Source organism: Macaca thibetana, chromosome 4 (assembly GCF_024542745.1).
Source record: "Macaca thibetana thibetana isolate TM-01 chromosome 4, ASM2454274v1, whole genome shotgun sequence".
In the NCBI taxonomy this organism is placed as follows: Eukaryota; Metazoa; Chordata; class Mammalia; order Primates; family Cercopithecidae; genus Macaca; species Macaca thibetana.
In genome coordinates this window covers 16,529,866-16,546,202 of record NC_065581.1, presented here as the reverse complement: position 1 = coordinate 16,546,202, position 16,337 = coordinate 16,529,866, and the positions used below count along the sequence as shown (strand labels likewise).

The 16,337-nt window shown below is 41.7% G+C and overlaps 1 protein-coding gene across 8 annotated transcripts in view; it reads left to right on the top strand.

Moving 5' to 3' along the window:
- The window catches only part of ATXN1 (ataxin 1), a 457,657-nt gene that overhangs the window by 242,391 nt on the left and 198,929 nt on the right, over positions 1 to 16,337 (top strand). Inside the window, exon 7 of one of the 8 annotated variants that reach the window (XM_050788031.1) lies at positions 2,866 to 2,983. The exons of the other annotated variants lie outside the window; for them this stretch is intronic. The gene's annotated coding sequence lies outside the window, so the exon portion shown is untranslated. The remainder of the gene's footprint in view (positions 1 to 2,865; positions 2,984 to 16,337) is intronic. 8 annotated transcript variants of the gene reach the window in all.

Sequence of the window (16,337 nt, the reverse complement as noted above, 5' to 3'; positions counted from 1 at the left end):
CAGTAGATGACAATATTAGCATTCTAAGCACTTACAACATGCCCAGTACTGCTTTATCTTAAAATTTAAAATAACTTTTATGTATCTTGCATATATTAACTTGTATAATTCTCACAACAACCTGACAAGATACATTTTAAACTCTCATTTTGTGGGTAAGGAAACTGGGAACATAAAGAGGTCACGTGGCTGGCCCACAGTCTCACAGCTAGCCTGACTCCATAGCTTTTATTCTGTGCTACTGTATTTGTGTGAATAAACAAATGACTGAATGAGAATTTTAGAAGCCCAGACCAAAATCATTAAGTAGACCTAAAGACATTAGGGTCAACACAAATAAGTAAAAATGATGAGCCATAGTTGACATAGAATCAAGGTCATGGCTAAAATAAGGTCACAGATGAATAGCTAATGCCCTCTTGTAGCCATTGCACTGAATTCCTGATTATCCATGCCTCCATAGTGGTATTGGTTAATGCAAATGGATAATTGTCATTACATATTGGGAATTATTTTCTAGTGGGAAAATATCAAGTCATCAGTTATGAGTTAAACAGCTACTGCTTGCAAGGCTCACAACTAAATTTTTGGGAAAATGGTGAGGGAGGAAGGAAAATGTGAGCTGGAGGGTGAAAAGGTAAGCCCTGAAAGTACAAGCCAGGGTCACTGTCTTTAAGAGGCTCCTGTCTCATTAAGTGGCAAGGAGTGAGTAAAGGTGACATTAAGGCAATTAAAAGATATTGAGGGCAGTAAATATAAAGCCTATCATGAGGCATTGTTAGACATGATTCATTACCAAACAGTAATAATACAGAAAATAAAAGCTATTATATTAGTTAGGATAGGATAAGCTTTTGTTGCAGAAACGATCAACCCTAAACTTTCAGTAGCTTAGCAAAATAAAAGTTTATTTCTCATTCATGCAGTGACCGCTGTGGATGAGGTATCTCTCCAGGACAACTGTCCTCCATGCATAACTCCATGATGCAGTCCGCTTTGATGTTTTTATCCAGCCATCTCGGGGCCTCTTTCATGATCACTGGAAGAGAGAAAAATTGGAAAATTGCACCAGCAATTAAATGCTTCAAAGCTTTGGCCTAGAAGGGACACTTGTCACCTGCTATGTCCTAAGCATGACTTTTAGCCTTTTATATAACTCACATCATCCCAGTCCTCTCACACAGCACACGGTAAATGCCTGATGAATGTGTAGGGTAAAAGAATGGATGAACATAAGAAAGCATTGTGACTCGCTCCTGGTAGTGCTGAAGCAGTAATATACCTGGCAGCCGCCAAAGCCCAGGCTTGGAACAGTCAGATCTGGCTCAAAAATATTTACTAAAATGGAAAGAGCATTAATAAAAATAACAACATAGTTAACATTAATTAGCTATGGTGATTGGACAATCATAAGGACACGGGCAAATTAAACTCAATGCAGCAGGTGGCTAAACTTATATTAAAGCCCTGGCCTGCCAGACATTGGCCTTGTCTTAGACACATCACTGTCTAACAGTCCACAGCTCAACTCACAGTTCACGAGTTATCTGGTCCCATCTTGTCTTTCTAACCTGGTTCCTCCTGAATGAAATGGAGATCATTATGCTTGCTAAAAATTAAGAAGCTTTATTAAGGCAAAGTTAACCTGTCCGGGATGCTCCCATGATTGCATCCCAGGTGTACGGACCACCTTATACCATCCTCCTCCTGTATCCACTTCTCTCATGCTTTCATCTTTCATCTGGGGTCCTGGTGAACAGACCACAGTTCAGCTCCAGATCAATGAAGAGGGACTTCCAGACAGGGGCCACACATATGCTGAGCAAAACACAGCGACCAAACATGTAAAGTAAGTGGGAAGCTCCATGTGGGACTCAATGTGGAGAATGGAAAACTCACAGAGAGAAAGAGGGAGACTGCCTTGGACAGGGAGATAGGGGTCACACCACATGTGTCAGACCAAAGAATGAGGACCCCTCAACCACATTCGCTGCGTGTGTATTATATGGTGAAGAGAAACCTGCCTGCCAGGAGGATCGAGTCCCAGCCACTGACAGATTCCCAGGACATGGTGCTTGTTGTTGGTGTGTGGTTTGCGGGTGGTGGTGGTGGGGAGGGAGGAGTGGTCACTGTGTAAATGGGCAGTGCTGTGGGGAGGGGTCCTGAACTGGGGGTTGGCAGTCACTGGAGACTTTTTAACAAGTTGGGGATGTGACCAACCATGTTTTAGTGAGATGAGCTTTACAGCTGTATCCATAGCCTGTGAGATGGTGGAGAAAACAGAGACTGGGGTCCCAGAGGGAAGGCAGTTGCAGTTGTAAGGAGATAAGGTTTTGAGAACTACCATGGGCATGTTATAAAGGGACAGATGTGGGGAACACTACAAAGAAAGAGTTGAGCAAACTGAGCAACTGTTTGGATATAAGAAACAAGGAGGCCGGGTGTGGTGGCTCACGCCTGTAATCCCAGCACTTTGGGAGGCCAAGGCGGGCGGATCACAAGGTCAGGAGATCGAGACCACGGTGAAACCCCGTCTCTACTAAAAATACAAAAAATTAGCCGGGCACGGTGGCAGGCGCCTGTAGTCCCAGCTACTCAGGAAGCTGAGGCAGGAGAATGGCATGAACCTGGGAGGCGGAGCTTGCAGTGAGCCGAGATCGCGCCACTGCACTCCAGCCTGGGCGACAGAGCAAGACTCCATCTCAAAAAAAAAAAAAAAAAAAACAAGGAAAGGAATGGAGTCAGAGATAACCCAATTTTTGAGCCCAGGTGGCTACTGAAAGTGTCCTGTGTTATACTTTGTGGATATTGTTGTTGTTACTATTATTATTATTATTTTGAGACAGAGCCTCACTCTGTCGCCAGGTTGGAGTGCAGTGCCGTGATCTTGGCTCACTGCAACCTCTGCCTCCCGAGTTCAAGCGATTCTCCTGCCGCAGCCTCCCAAGCAGCTGGGATTACAGGCTCCCACCACCACACCTGGGTAATATTTTGTATTTTTAGTAGAGATGGAGTTTCACCATGTTGGCCAGGCTGGTCTCAATCTCTTGACCTCATGATCTTCCCGCCTTGGCCTCCCAAAGTGCTGTGGATATTATTTTAATCACAGTGTCATCCCGTGAGATAGACAGCCTGTGGCAGAACCCAGGGATCGCCTGGGACCCAGATCTGCCCACTGTGAGTATCTGAGTTGCCGGAACCCCACGTCCCTTCCTTCCAGTCCTCCCTCCCCAAGGTTTAGGATCAAATCTTAAATCAGCAGCAGAACTGCCAGGCTGAAATTTCATCTCCGTCCTGGCCCTCTAGTGGAGATAAAATGGTTTAAATGTGGGCAAGAAAGTAAAACGGAGTATGTGGTTGCCGAGTCTAGCTGTTGATAAGAGAGGGCTCACCATCCACCCATGAGAACCGTCTCTCTCCTGCTGGTGGGCCTCGCTGTCAGACGCAGCCTTCCCATGGCTCTGGGACATGAGGGGTAATGTCTTGCCGGTTGGTAAAATTCTTACAAGCTGACAGTCTTTTTTTTTTTTTTTTTTTTTTAAGCTCCACAAGGCCACTGCAGGTTGCGTTCTTGGTCTTTGTGATCCAACAAGAGGGAGTCAGTTTTGATTTGCGAGAAAGGAGGAAGAAGGCTGTTTGATGGGCGAGAGGAGGAATGTATTGCATTCCCATTTTGCTTTCTGGGGCTGGCTTGTCGTGTCACTTTTCATAGCTGCCAGGCTCTAGTGGTAGAAGAGAGTCTAATGAGAGAAGCCACGGCCGTGTGCAGCTTGCGCACAGTGACTCTTCAGCTCCAAGGAATCAGTGAGCTCCTGAGCTCCCTGGGATTCAGGGGTGCCCCAGCCCCAAATCTTTTTTCCCTGCATTTAGGCTAGAACTGGAAAGATGCTGCTGGGAGAGAAGAGAATTCCTGACATCCTGCCTTTCTTGTCTGCTTTCTGCTTGGGTCTGTGGAGCAGCCACCTCTGGGTAGAGGTGCAGGAAGTGTGACAGAACAGGAAAGCTTTGAAGTCACTGTCTCCCTCCCTCCCACGCCCTAGGCTACCCTTGCTGGTCAGAACCTCCTGCTTACTCTAGTGGACAGACACCTGAGTTGCTGCTCTTGATGAAGGTTCTCCCACTTCTTCAAACCAGCACGGCATAGGACCCCACTTGACTTGGAAGACACGTGGTGCTCTTGATCATTTTAATCCCTTTTACATCCCCGTAATATCACCGTGGCCTGTTAGATTGATTTGTGAGTAAGATTCCTTGCAAATAGCAAGATGATCGGAAGCCGCTATCTTTTCCGGGGGAGGTGCATATTTAAACAGACAGGCTAAGCTATTTATAGATTATAATGTATTGTGTTGCAGAGAAAAGGTGGAAGTCAACAGTACTGTTCTGTTCCCTGTTTCCTATAGTTTCAAGCATATTTTCTTGCTAGTCCTGGAGACTTTAAACATTTAGAATCTCCAGTGATATCTATATTCTTTTGATGTACTTTGTGTAGAAACTCAAGCAGGAACAGGCTTTAGAGTCAGCTAACCAAAGAATGGGGCTTTTGATCACTTTCCATTAGCACAAACAGTAATCTCTGCCCTGTTGGATTTTGTTTGAAAGGACATTTGCTGTTTAATGAATATAACCATGTTACTGGGTTTTTAATATGTCTTCTCAACTCAGGAGCTGAAAAATGCAGACACGTAGAAGGCGTAGAAGGGATTCTGCGTGCCCCAAACATTTTCCTAGCCGCTGGCTGAACTTTGGAAATGTGCTTGCACAAGAACAGATACCGAACAGATATTTTACTCAGAAAGCCTTCCGTTTCAATGGTGATTCCCAGGGGCCACTCAGCCACATCTTACTAAATAATATTTGGTCAAAAGAGAAATGTGAATGCAAGAAGGACACGTGATCACAGGCACTAACAAATTCCTAGAAAGTGCTGCTTGTTGTCATTTCTGGTTAGGAGGTGATGGTGATGGCAGGCAGAGGGTCTAAGCCACTCTCCTGTCTCTCTTCTAATGTACATTCTTCTGTTGCTGTAGCTCCTGGCATTGGCTGTCACCCTCACTTGCGGGAGGGAGGGAATGACTGTTTGTTGCTGTTGGTGTCTGAAAATCTGTGGGCAGAACTTTTAGAAAAAGCAGACCACAGAGCCTGCTATATATTTTGTTCAGCCCATTCTATTTCTCTTCACTTTTTAACCGATTGGGAGAAAATAAAAGGGCCTGCATTCTAAAGTTTTCTTTATCTTTAGAAGAGAATACCTTTTATAAATGCTGAGAACTTGGAGATGCTGTTGTTTTTATTCAGTATTTGAAATGCTAAGTATGCTGACACTGTCCTGGGAGTGCGGCCCCTCATTGAGAGAGAGCAGTAAACACAGCAATGACTTGGCTTTTAACTGGAAATGCCCTACTCTTATGAGAGCTGAGGGGTGATTTGAGATGTTCCTGTTTTCACATTCAGCTATTTCCGGGTTCTGTGATCATCATAAATTCCATAGCTCCAAAACATTAGAGCAAATTGTGTCTTCTGTAGGAGTTATTTACGGATACTCAAACAAATGGTGCTTTCTGAGGAAGAAGAACTGTGTATGAAAACTATGTGGTAAAGCCTTTCATATCTGCCGTGGTGGCAGAACTTCTGAGGAGCTGGCTTTGAGGGTAATGATATCTTTATCGCCCTGATGCTGAATGGAGGGGAGGCCTTTGTGTGTTCTCTTGCCAGCTAACACCTGGCTGCCTCAGGGCATCCTGCCTGGTAATTAAACCCATGAGTATGTACAAAGATTAGGGAGACCGTTTGAGGAGAAAGATGGGGGCTGGAGAGGCGAGGTTAGAGTCTTGCCATTATAAGCTTAGGTGCAGAAGCAAGCCAAGCTACCTGGAAGGCCACCTCATGGCAAAGACACCCACTAAGGCAGGGCGGTGGCCTGGGACTGACCATCAGTCACTTCCCGCTCATTCTCCTCAGGACTGAGGACTGTTGTCTTCAGTCTTCCCCAGCCTCGCTTATCTTCCTCCTCCTTCCTCAAGGAAATATCCTTTTGCAATGGATAGATTATCAACTTGAATTTTTAGCAAGCAGGCTGGAGAAGATTTTGGAAGTTTTGGAGACATGGCTGGTCTTGAATTCCTGGGCTCAGGCAATCCTCTCACCTTGGCTTCCTAAAGTGCTAGGAGTACAGGTGTGAGAAGTTTTTGGAGGTTTCGGACTTGCTGCTAGGCTGATTCTGAGGGAGAAAAGACTGATGCTATTCAGAACGTTGTGGATTTCTGAAGAATGGAAATTGGGCACCCTGAAGGAAATGTATGTCAATCCTTGTCCTGCAGCTAGTGTGGCTCAAGTTTATTCCCTTAAATGTCTACTGTGTTAAAACATAAAAAGGGTTTAGATATACTTCCACATCTTTACAGTTCTCAGCTCTCTGGCCATTTATAAGGGGAAAGGAAGAGTGAAGCAGTAGCCCCATTAATTCCCATGCATGGTGTCTACTGTTTGAATCCTGGAAGTCAGGATGATTTTATTCACATGTTAATGCCCTCTAGTGGCCAGTGAGGTGCCCTCTAAGCAGGACTTTCCCCAGTTTCCACCCTTCCTATCCCTAACTAAATTAAGCACCCACTTTACAGTAGTTGAGTATGTGTCATATCAAGTCTGTATTTTCTTACTAAGATTTGTCTACCACGTGGGGAAAAAAAAATCAAAAGCTTTGTTACAGTTCAAAGAACGTAGTGCTGTTGCTACATCAAATGAGGATAAATCTTCCATCTGTAGCAATCTGTATTATAAGTCTACTGGATGTGACAGAAAACTCTTTAAAACTTTGATGCACATATTTTCACAGCCAACCGATTTCATTAAAGTGGGAGAAGTGTACTATTGGCAAGCAGTTTTTCTGCTGACTTCCCACCCATAAATAGACAAGCTTTATAAAAAGACAAAATCTTCCCAGATCTGTTTGGTTGGCCAAGGTGACATTTGTTTTCCTCCCTCAGAAGCTTGGTAAAATTAAACTTCTGCTTTCTCTATACCTTTACTGTATTTTTATTTCTATTTATTTATTTATTTATTTATTTATTTATTTATTTATTTAGACAGGGTCTTACTCTGTCACCCAGGCTGGAGTGCAGTGGTACACTCACAGCTCACTGCAGCCTCGACCTCCTGGGGCTCAAGCAGTCCTCCCACCTCAGCCTCCCAAGTAGCTTGGGACTACAGGTGTGCGCCACCATGACCAGCTAATTTTTGTATTTTTGGTAGAGATGGGGTTTCACTATGTTCCTCTGGCTGGTCTCGAACTCCTGGACTCAAGTGATTCTCCCACCTCAGCTTCCCCCAGTGCTAGGTGTGAGCCACTGTGGCTGGCCCTAGTTTTATATAGTTAAAGCATTATTCACTCACAGTGGTCTTTGAATGAGTTATGTAAGTTATGTTTGTTTTCTCATACTTTGTTTTCCTAGTCAGTTCAACCAATCAAGTATGAGATGAGTGGCTGCTGTGAGCCTGATCAAGTGGCTCGGAATCCCCTGGGAATACTGTTAAAATGCAGGTTCTGATCCTGTCGGTCTGAGATGGGGCCTGAGATGCTGCTGGTCCCAGGACCACACTTTGAGGAACAAGTTGCTAGGTGATGCAGAAGACAGGAGCCATATTTGATTTTCAAAAATCCTGTGATCTGAAAAGGAACTAGGAAAAGTATACAAATAAATACGGCATAAGACAGAAGGCAATAAACTATATATAAAAGTAAAAACATGCTTCAGAGGGTTAAAGATAGAAGTGATCGCTTCTGATTGGGAAAATCAGGCCAGTTTCCACAGAGAAGGTGATTTGGGAATTGGATTTTAGTTTGCAACAGGGATCGGGGGGAGGTGTGTGAGGGCCATTGAGACCAGAGACACAGATTCTGGAAAGTGAAGAGTACATTCTGGGAACTAGGGGCTGCCCGTATGCCTGTGATGGGGAAAAGTGGGAGATAACAGTTGGGAAGGTAAGTGGAAGCCATATTGTAGACTGTCAGACAGTCTGGGATGGAAACTCTGGACTTAATTCAGGAAGCAAAGAGGAACCAGCAACAAGAGATTTTGAAACGAGAAAGAAGATTGAAACTGCAGTTTAGAAAGATTCATCTGGCATGTGTATGTAGGATAGACGGGAGTGGGGAGTGACAGCCCATTCCAAGAGAAGGAGTAATAGATAGGACAGATAGCATGATTACTCTTAGCAATGGGGAAAATAGAGAATAGATGCGATACAGAGAGAGGAGGATCAGAAGGTGTCCAGGGGCTGTCAGGGTTTCAGTCCTGAATGGTTACAGAATTATCATAAATAGGACAGTCAGAATGAGCTATCGAATACTTTTAAATGGAAAAATGACCTGAATGAATACACAAATGTCACCTCCAAAAGGCCTTCCTTGTCCATCCTATCTAATACAGTATGCCAGTCTTCTTACCCTGCCTTGCTATTTTCATGACACTTTTTACTGTCTGACATTAAAAGGATGGCAAGAAAAACAGGGAGGCCAGGTAAGAAACCTATAGTTGACATGATAGAAAATGATAGTGGTTTGGTCTTGAATGGTGGCAGTGACATCAGAGAGAGGTAGCTGGGTTCAAGATACAGCTCGATGGTATCTGGTATATTCTCATTATTGCACATCCAGTCTCAGCTGTTTGTATCTTGCAAAATTCTATACCCAGTAAACCATAAATTCCCCATTCCCCATCCCCCTCCCCCCTGGTAATCACCATTCTACTTTCTGTCTCTATGAATTTGACTACTCTAGGGACCTCCTATAAGTAGAATCACACAGGGTTTGTCCTTTTGTGACTTTTTGTTTAGCACAATGTTCTCAAGGTCATCCATGGTGTAACATGTATCAGAATTTCCTTTTTTAAGGCTGAATATTCCACTCTTGTATATATCACATTTTGTCTATTCATTCGTCTGTCCATAAATATCTGGGTTGTTTCCACCTTTTGGTTACTGTGAATAATGCTGCTATGAATGTGGGTGTACAAATTGGAGGTTCTCCTTTCAGTTCCTTTGGGTATATACCCGGAAATGGAATTGCTGGATCACATGGCAATTCTATTTTTAATTTTTGTAGGAACTGCTATATCGTTTTCCACAGTGGCTGCACCACTTTGCATTTCTACCAACAGTGCACAAGAGTTCCAGTTTCTCCGTATCCTCACCAACAGTTGTTATTTTTTGGTTAAAAAAATTTTTTTTGATAGTAGCCATCCTAATAGGTCGGAGGTTTGAGACATTTTTTTAGGGGATATTTCAGATAGACAGTTGAGTCTTCAGGCCTGCAGCTCAAGAAGTCTGGGCCTGCATTATACCATAGAAATTCACATTTATGCCATCCTTTATCCTTTCAATGAATTTTTTGACCAGTTTGACTGTAAGCATTTAAGGATTTAGAGATTTCTATTAAACCATCAGATTTGTACTTAAATTATTTAATCTCAAAGACATTTGAAATAATATATACATTAATTTAGACATATTGCTTTCTTACCCTTTCATATTATATGAAATAATTTTACTTACAACTTTTATCCACTATATCAGTATCTTCCTCATCTTTTGAACTACTTTGCAGGTCATGTAATACCGTTCTTCAAAGCACATCATCTTGACGTTCATCTAGTCTGTGTTTGATGCTGTTACCAGAAATTTCATCCTAAGCCACGAGTGCCCATTCCTGTATTCATTGGTTACATTTGTTAAGACCCATTGGCCAAAACAAGACGTATAGCCAAGCCCACAGTTAATGTGAGCATGGCTACTGGGAGGCATCGTACTTTGGGGACCATTGTTGTAACAATATCCTAAACTATATTATTAAGAGATGTTTTTCTTCATTCTTCCTGTGAGTGTATTTTCATGAACTCTGCAACTTAACCACTTACTGCGTTGCTTTAAAAAGTAATCTTTAAAATGCTTTTTTATTTATAGTGACATCCAGTGCTTGCAACTAGGAAAGTCATACTTCCAAGAATAATTACTAGTCAAATTTGTTTTCTTCCATTAAAAAACAAAAGGAAAAACAGTTCTGTTAGGTGGCTGTTATAAACATATAAACATGCCAAACTGGCATTTATCAAGGTAGTTTTAAGGTAATATGTCTTCCATAAAGACTACTTTATTTAAGAGACCAATAAATAAAGTGATAAACTTCATAAGAACTCAAAAATTAAGGGTACTTAGGCTTTACTGAAGGCTGTCTGGAGAATAATTACCTCATATTATCTTACCTTTTATTCAGGCATACATAGCAATTATAAATTTGACTTTGGAGACTTTAGTGAAAGAAAAAGCTTCTATATAGTAAAAGCCCTTAAACACTAATATAGTGATTGAGCCCATTGCTCATAAATGTTTGCTAAGAAAAATGCTTGTCTGGCGTATTCAAATGTCAGTCTTTCCTAGAGGCATGAGGAACCTTTCAGGGTTCCTTTGGACATTGCAGTGCTGTGGTTGGGTGATGCCTTTTACCCATCTATTTATCCATTTATTTATTCATTAACTTCAAACACCTTCTATAGTGTAGAGAATTTCTAAATACCATATATTAGAAAATCTTTATTTTATGAGTTTGGCCAGCAAGGGTAGGAATAGCAACAGATTAAATTAAACCAAAAAGTTTTGCATTACTGAAAAAATTGGACAAATTCATATTTAAAGTTCCTAACCAAAAATCTCACAGATATGATGCGATAATTGAAATCCATCATATTCTAAGGCTTAAAGCATGATGATCTGCTTCTACAGTGATAATTTGGGTAAGAAGGACAGTGTTCTAAAAAAGCAACCTTAATATATAACACGGAGGAGTATATCTATTTTGGTCACCGGCCATTTGTCTGTCCATCCATCCATCTGTCCATTCATCCATCCATCTATACATACATCCCTACATCCTTTGGTTTATTTCACTGGTGTCAACTTATTACATGGAGTTGAATGATGTTATCAATAATCATTGGCATGCCCTTTACTCCCTTAGCATAGAAGAGAAAATAGGTAAAAGGAAGTACTGAAAAAATGTTTTCCCCTCTTGCTGCAAAGTTATAAGCTTTTGTTTCCTAATTAGGCCCACTAGACCACATTTTGCCAGTGAGCCTCCACTGAAACAAATAATGATAATGTTCATTTCACATCTTTGACCTGAGAATTGCAAAGTGATTTACCAACATTAACTCATCAATTCTCCTAACACTTCTGAATAAGACGTTATAATATATTATTGAATTCATCATGTAAATGGGTTCTGTGTTTTCCAGAGAATTTCAATATCCTGGCCACCATTAAATAGGGAGTGAGGAGAAAAATTAAAACAAAAATTACCCTTTTCTGAACTACTGTCTTGTGGCCTGATCTCCATCAGAATGTCTTATTTTCTGGAAATTTTAAAAGGGGGAGGTCAGAGGAGACATCGGCTTTGCTTATGTAAAACTATTAAATAAAATCATACTAGAGAAAAATCATTAGAAAATGACCATTTCCCTTAAACCACTTTCTTCGTTTGACTCATTGCTTAATAAAATGATGAGCTTGAAATGATGCTGCCTGCTCCATGTCACCCAAATGATGAGTCACAGCATGTGAACAAGTGGAAACAAATCACCAGTGAAAAGGCCAAACTTCTGTGCTACCCTAGAAATATTTTCTATTTTTCCAGGGATTCCAATGATCTTCCATTCCTGTTTAACTCAGCTTATAGTAAGCCCTGATGCCAAGATTTTCTGAGTTCCCTGCCAAAACCATGATGCTCTCAGCCTGGGCCTCTCTTCTAGGAGGGAAGACACTGCCCTCCAGATGAAGTGAAAAGGAGAATCACAAAAAGAGGATTATTCCTTAAGGGAGGAAATGGGACACGTGCTGCTTATTGTAACGCCATTCACCATTCCTTGGGTATGTGGAGGCTTTTATGAGAAAGCAGAGGTTTTTATAACTCATTTACTCTGGCAAGTAAAGCAACACTAAAATTACTTAAGTGTTTAAAAGATAGATGCATAATAGTTTATGTTCTCAGTCATCTTATTACTGAGACCCTAATTTGCTTTCTTTAAACTGTCGATTCTCCCTGAGAGTGCTATTGGTATGGGAGCCTCATAGCCATGTACACGGGTCAGTGATGGTACAATATTTCCGGAAATTTGAGTCCTCCGGAAGTAGTCTATTGCAGGTTGTTTTAAGGAACAAAGACTGCTTTTCCAGCAAGCCTGGCTTGTGTTCCTATTAAGGCCCCTTCTTTTTTATTGCAAGGGGAAATTTCAAAATCTCATTGCTGTATTTAACTTTCTATTTTAGTAGGCTGCCAGTGCACTTAACCTTCCATATAAAGCTTATATGCGTTTATGCGTTCTTTCCCTTATTAACTTTTTAAGGTTTGGGATGTCAGCCTGACCTAATGATAGAGTACGCAAAAATAGTCCTGATACCAGCACCCTGAGCCCACCTAATAAGGGACCTTTTTCATACTGTTTACTTATTTCTGAGTAACAGAAAGTCTGACGGTTTGGTGCTGGCTGGTTAAATTCAACACATGGTAAGCTTGCCTATTAGTCAAGAAGGTTGAGATTTGGGCTGCCGAAATGTTGTCTTCTTTCAGGCAAGGACTGAGTGGCTTCCCCATGTGTGCCTAGGTGTCCAGCTGACCACAGCTGAGAGGGATAAGCGGGGATTGTGTCCGGCTGAGTTTGGGCCCCTCACTCAGTGGCCTAGGTTCCTCGGAGGGCGTGTGTAATTAGCTGCTGAGAAGTAGAAAGCAGTAGCCACGATCCCAGTTGGAAAACAGAAGTAGAGCTACTGCTGACTGCAGGAGGAGGTGGGCTCTTGCTGTTTCCTAGAGCCTGAACCAGTCATGCAAAGTAGAATAGCAGGTGTTGCAGCTCTTTCCCCCAGGAGGACTCCTGAGCCTCATAAGAAGGTCAGAGAGCTGGATGGATGTTGGTGCAGGAGGCACGTCAGGAACAGCTTAACCCTGGTTTGATTCTCATTTCCCTTGTGTCATTTTACACATGGGGGGAGTCTGAGGCTAAGCGCCAAGGAGAGGCCTTTGTGGGGAGCAGTTCACATCTGATCCAGGCCTGGTCACCTCCCGGCCTCATCCCATTCATCTGAGTGACTTGTCACCCTTTTCAGCCCTTTTCCTTCTTTTCTTTTTGCTCCTCCAAGTGTGAGATCGGCAATGTGATCATTATATGAAAAACATTTAAAATTAAAAACGATTCTGTGCAAATATGAAATAGACACCAGTTTTCTTTGATTTTTCTGGTGTCGCTGATGATAATATGCACTGTAGATTTAATGATTAGTTTCTGGGGGTGGGGGTGCTACCACTCTTTTATGTACTAATCATATATAAAGTAAGTCCTGAGTTCAGAAATGTTGAAATGATAAATCACAGGGTTGTCATATATAAGCTATGTGTATTGTATATAGGCTGTTTGACACACAGGCTCTGTTCTTTACAAGGCACGCTTTCTGGAAGCCCAAACCAGTCCCAGGAGTGAAAGCTGACTCCTGACAATACATGCGAGTAGGAGTCAGTGAGGGCTTAGGAAAATTATCCAGGAAATTCATTTTGAGCAGCCCAAACTGCTAGCTAGTAGCTAAGCTCGTAGGCAGGAGTTTCATTGACCACATGTCTCAACCACATTGACCACATTTCTTGCTAAAGATGCCCTAAGTGTGGCTGAAAGGCACAAGATATACAGCAGGTGGGGGCAAGGGGGAAGTGAAGAACCTGGGTACCCCACACCCTAGATCATTAAATTACATTTTAAAGACTTTTAAAAATGTATGTATGTTAAAAGGTTTCAGTTTTGCAAAATGAAGAGTTTGGGAGGTAGATGGTGGTGATGGTTGTGCACCATTGTGAAGGTACTTAATGCCACTGACTGTATACTTAAAAAATGGTTAAGATGAGAGGCCAGGCGCGGTGGCTCACGCCTGTAATCCCAGCACTTTGGGAGGCTGAGGCGGGCAGGTCACGAGGTCAGGAGATCCAGACCATGGTGAAACCCCGTCTCTACTAAAAAAAAAAAAAATGCAGAAAATTAGCCGGGCGCGGTGGCGGGCGCCTGTAGTCCCAGCTGCTCAGGAAGCTGAGGCAGGAGAATGGCGTGATCCCGGGAGGCGGAGCTTGCAGTGAGCCGAGATCGCGCCACGCACTCCAGCCAGGGAGACAGAGCGAAACTCCGTCTCAACAACAACAACAACAACAAAAAATGGTTAAGATGGTAAATTTTATATTTGTGTAGTTTACCACAATTTTTAGAAGTATATATGTAATATATATGTATATTTGCATAAAGGTTTTTCCCTAGTTTGATGAAAGTGTATTGTCATGTCATCCACTCATCCATCCATCTTTATTCATTCATTCAACAAACATTTATGAAGCCACTGTTAGGTCAACATCTGTGCTCCAAGCTGGAGTATAACTATGAATACATTTTCTGTGCTGTGCTTGTGTTACTCTCAGGTTAGTTTAAGTGAAAGCCATATGAACAATAATTACCAGCCAGCCTGGTGCGCCAAATATGATTGTGTATGTGGAGTTAAGACTGTGTCCAGCTGTGCAGAGTTGTGGGGTGTCTTGGCATCTGTCAAAGAGAAGACGGACATAAAGGGATCACCTGCCGAGGGACAGCATGGACAAAGCACAGGGAACAAACAGCATGGTGCAGAGTGTGTGCAGGGAACAGTCAGTGCTCCATTGGTGGTAACGTGTCATGAGGCCAGGAGCAAACCACAGAGGGTCTCAAAGGCCATGTTGAGGAGTACAGACTCCTCAGCTTGGAGGAGGTCAGACCACATTCTCCAGTAGCCTAAGGATTTCTCAGTCTCCCAACCCCTGCCCTGTGAACCTCCGTGGAGCTGCCTTCAGAAGTACTTGGCGGTGATGGACGAGAAGTAGGAGGAACCAATGAAATTAGATAGTGTAAGTAGCCTCAATTTTATTTATTTTGTGTATTAGATTTCTATATAAGATTTCGTTTGAAGGCAGAGCTCTGGCTTTTAAAAAACACATTTGAAAATCAATGCTGTTGGCAATGAGGAATCATCAAAAATTATTAGAGTTGGTGACGATTAGCTTAATGTTTTAAAAATCAATATTCTGCATTCAAAGCAATAAACATGCTTTCTCCATTTCTGAACCTGACCTCACAGTACTTTGCACATACTGAGCATTTAATGAAATGTTCAGTGGGAATTATTTTAGGGATATGACTTAGGGATATTTTCATTATACTACCGTCATAAGGGTCCACTTAAGTAGAATGTTGCCCAGTAACTCAAAAGGAATTTGTAGAAATATAAACTATATAACTTGCCTTTTATTCTCACTTTTCTTTGTGTGCAATTGGACTGTAATAATTATTTTTTCTGAATTTTCTTGTCTATTTCTGAGACATTAGGTTTTATAATTTGATGCTTTAGACCTGGTTGACAATTCCGATTCTGTATGTAGGATTGAACTTTGTGGGAAATAGCAGTTAATTGTATTTTTTAATGCTTAAAATGATATTCTGGGCAAGTTTTGTTTCTTTATGGACTATAGCCAGAATCCTACTGTTTTTCAATTTGTTTAAATGCAACAGCTTATACAACATATGTACATGTTCAGTTGAAGATAAAGGATATCATTATTTTTAGCCTATTACAAAGAAAACCACATTTTCTCTTAAATGTCTTGATATAAAGTAATTTGAACACAATTTCTGCACAAATCATTTTCAAGAGATTGGCTGTCAAGTGTATTTTTTTAAGTAGCACTTTTATAAGAACCAATGAGACTTTGCAAATTTAGATAGATTCTAAGCCTGAAATGTGGTTGAAGATGTCAGTTTTTAAACAGCACTTTGAGAAGTAGTTAACTTAAAAGTATAGCAATTCAGAGCATACTGAGAATGATTTTGAAGAGTAAAGTCTTGATACACTGAAAAGAAAGTTGACAGATTCACTACAATTAGGAGACAAGGAGGTACAACTCCCACTTGTGAAAACTTTTCTCGTCTAACCAACTTCTAATACTTGCCTACGAAAATCTTCAGCAAATCCTTACTCCTTTGCAGCTCCTAAATCTACTGTATAGAATTCGTCCAGTTTCCCAATAGATGCTGGCAAGGCTGTAGAGAAATGGGAATGCTTTTACGCTGTTGGTGGGACTGTAAATTAGTTCAACCATTGTGGAAGACAGTGTGACGACTCCTCAAGGATCTAGAACCACAAATACCATTTGACTCAGCAATCCCATTACTGGGTATTTACCCAAAGCATTATAAATCATTCTACTATAAAGACACATGCACACATATGTT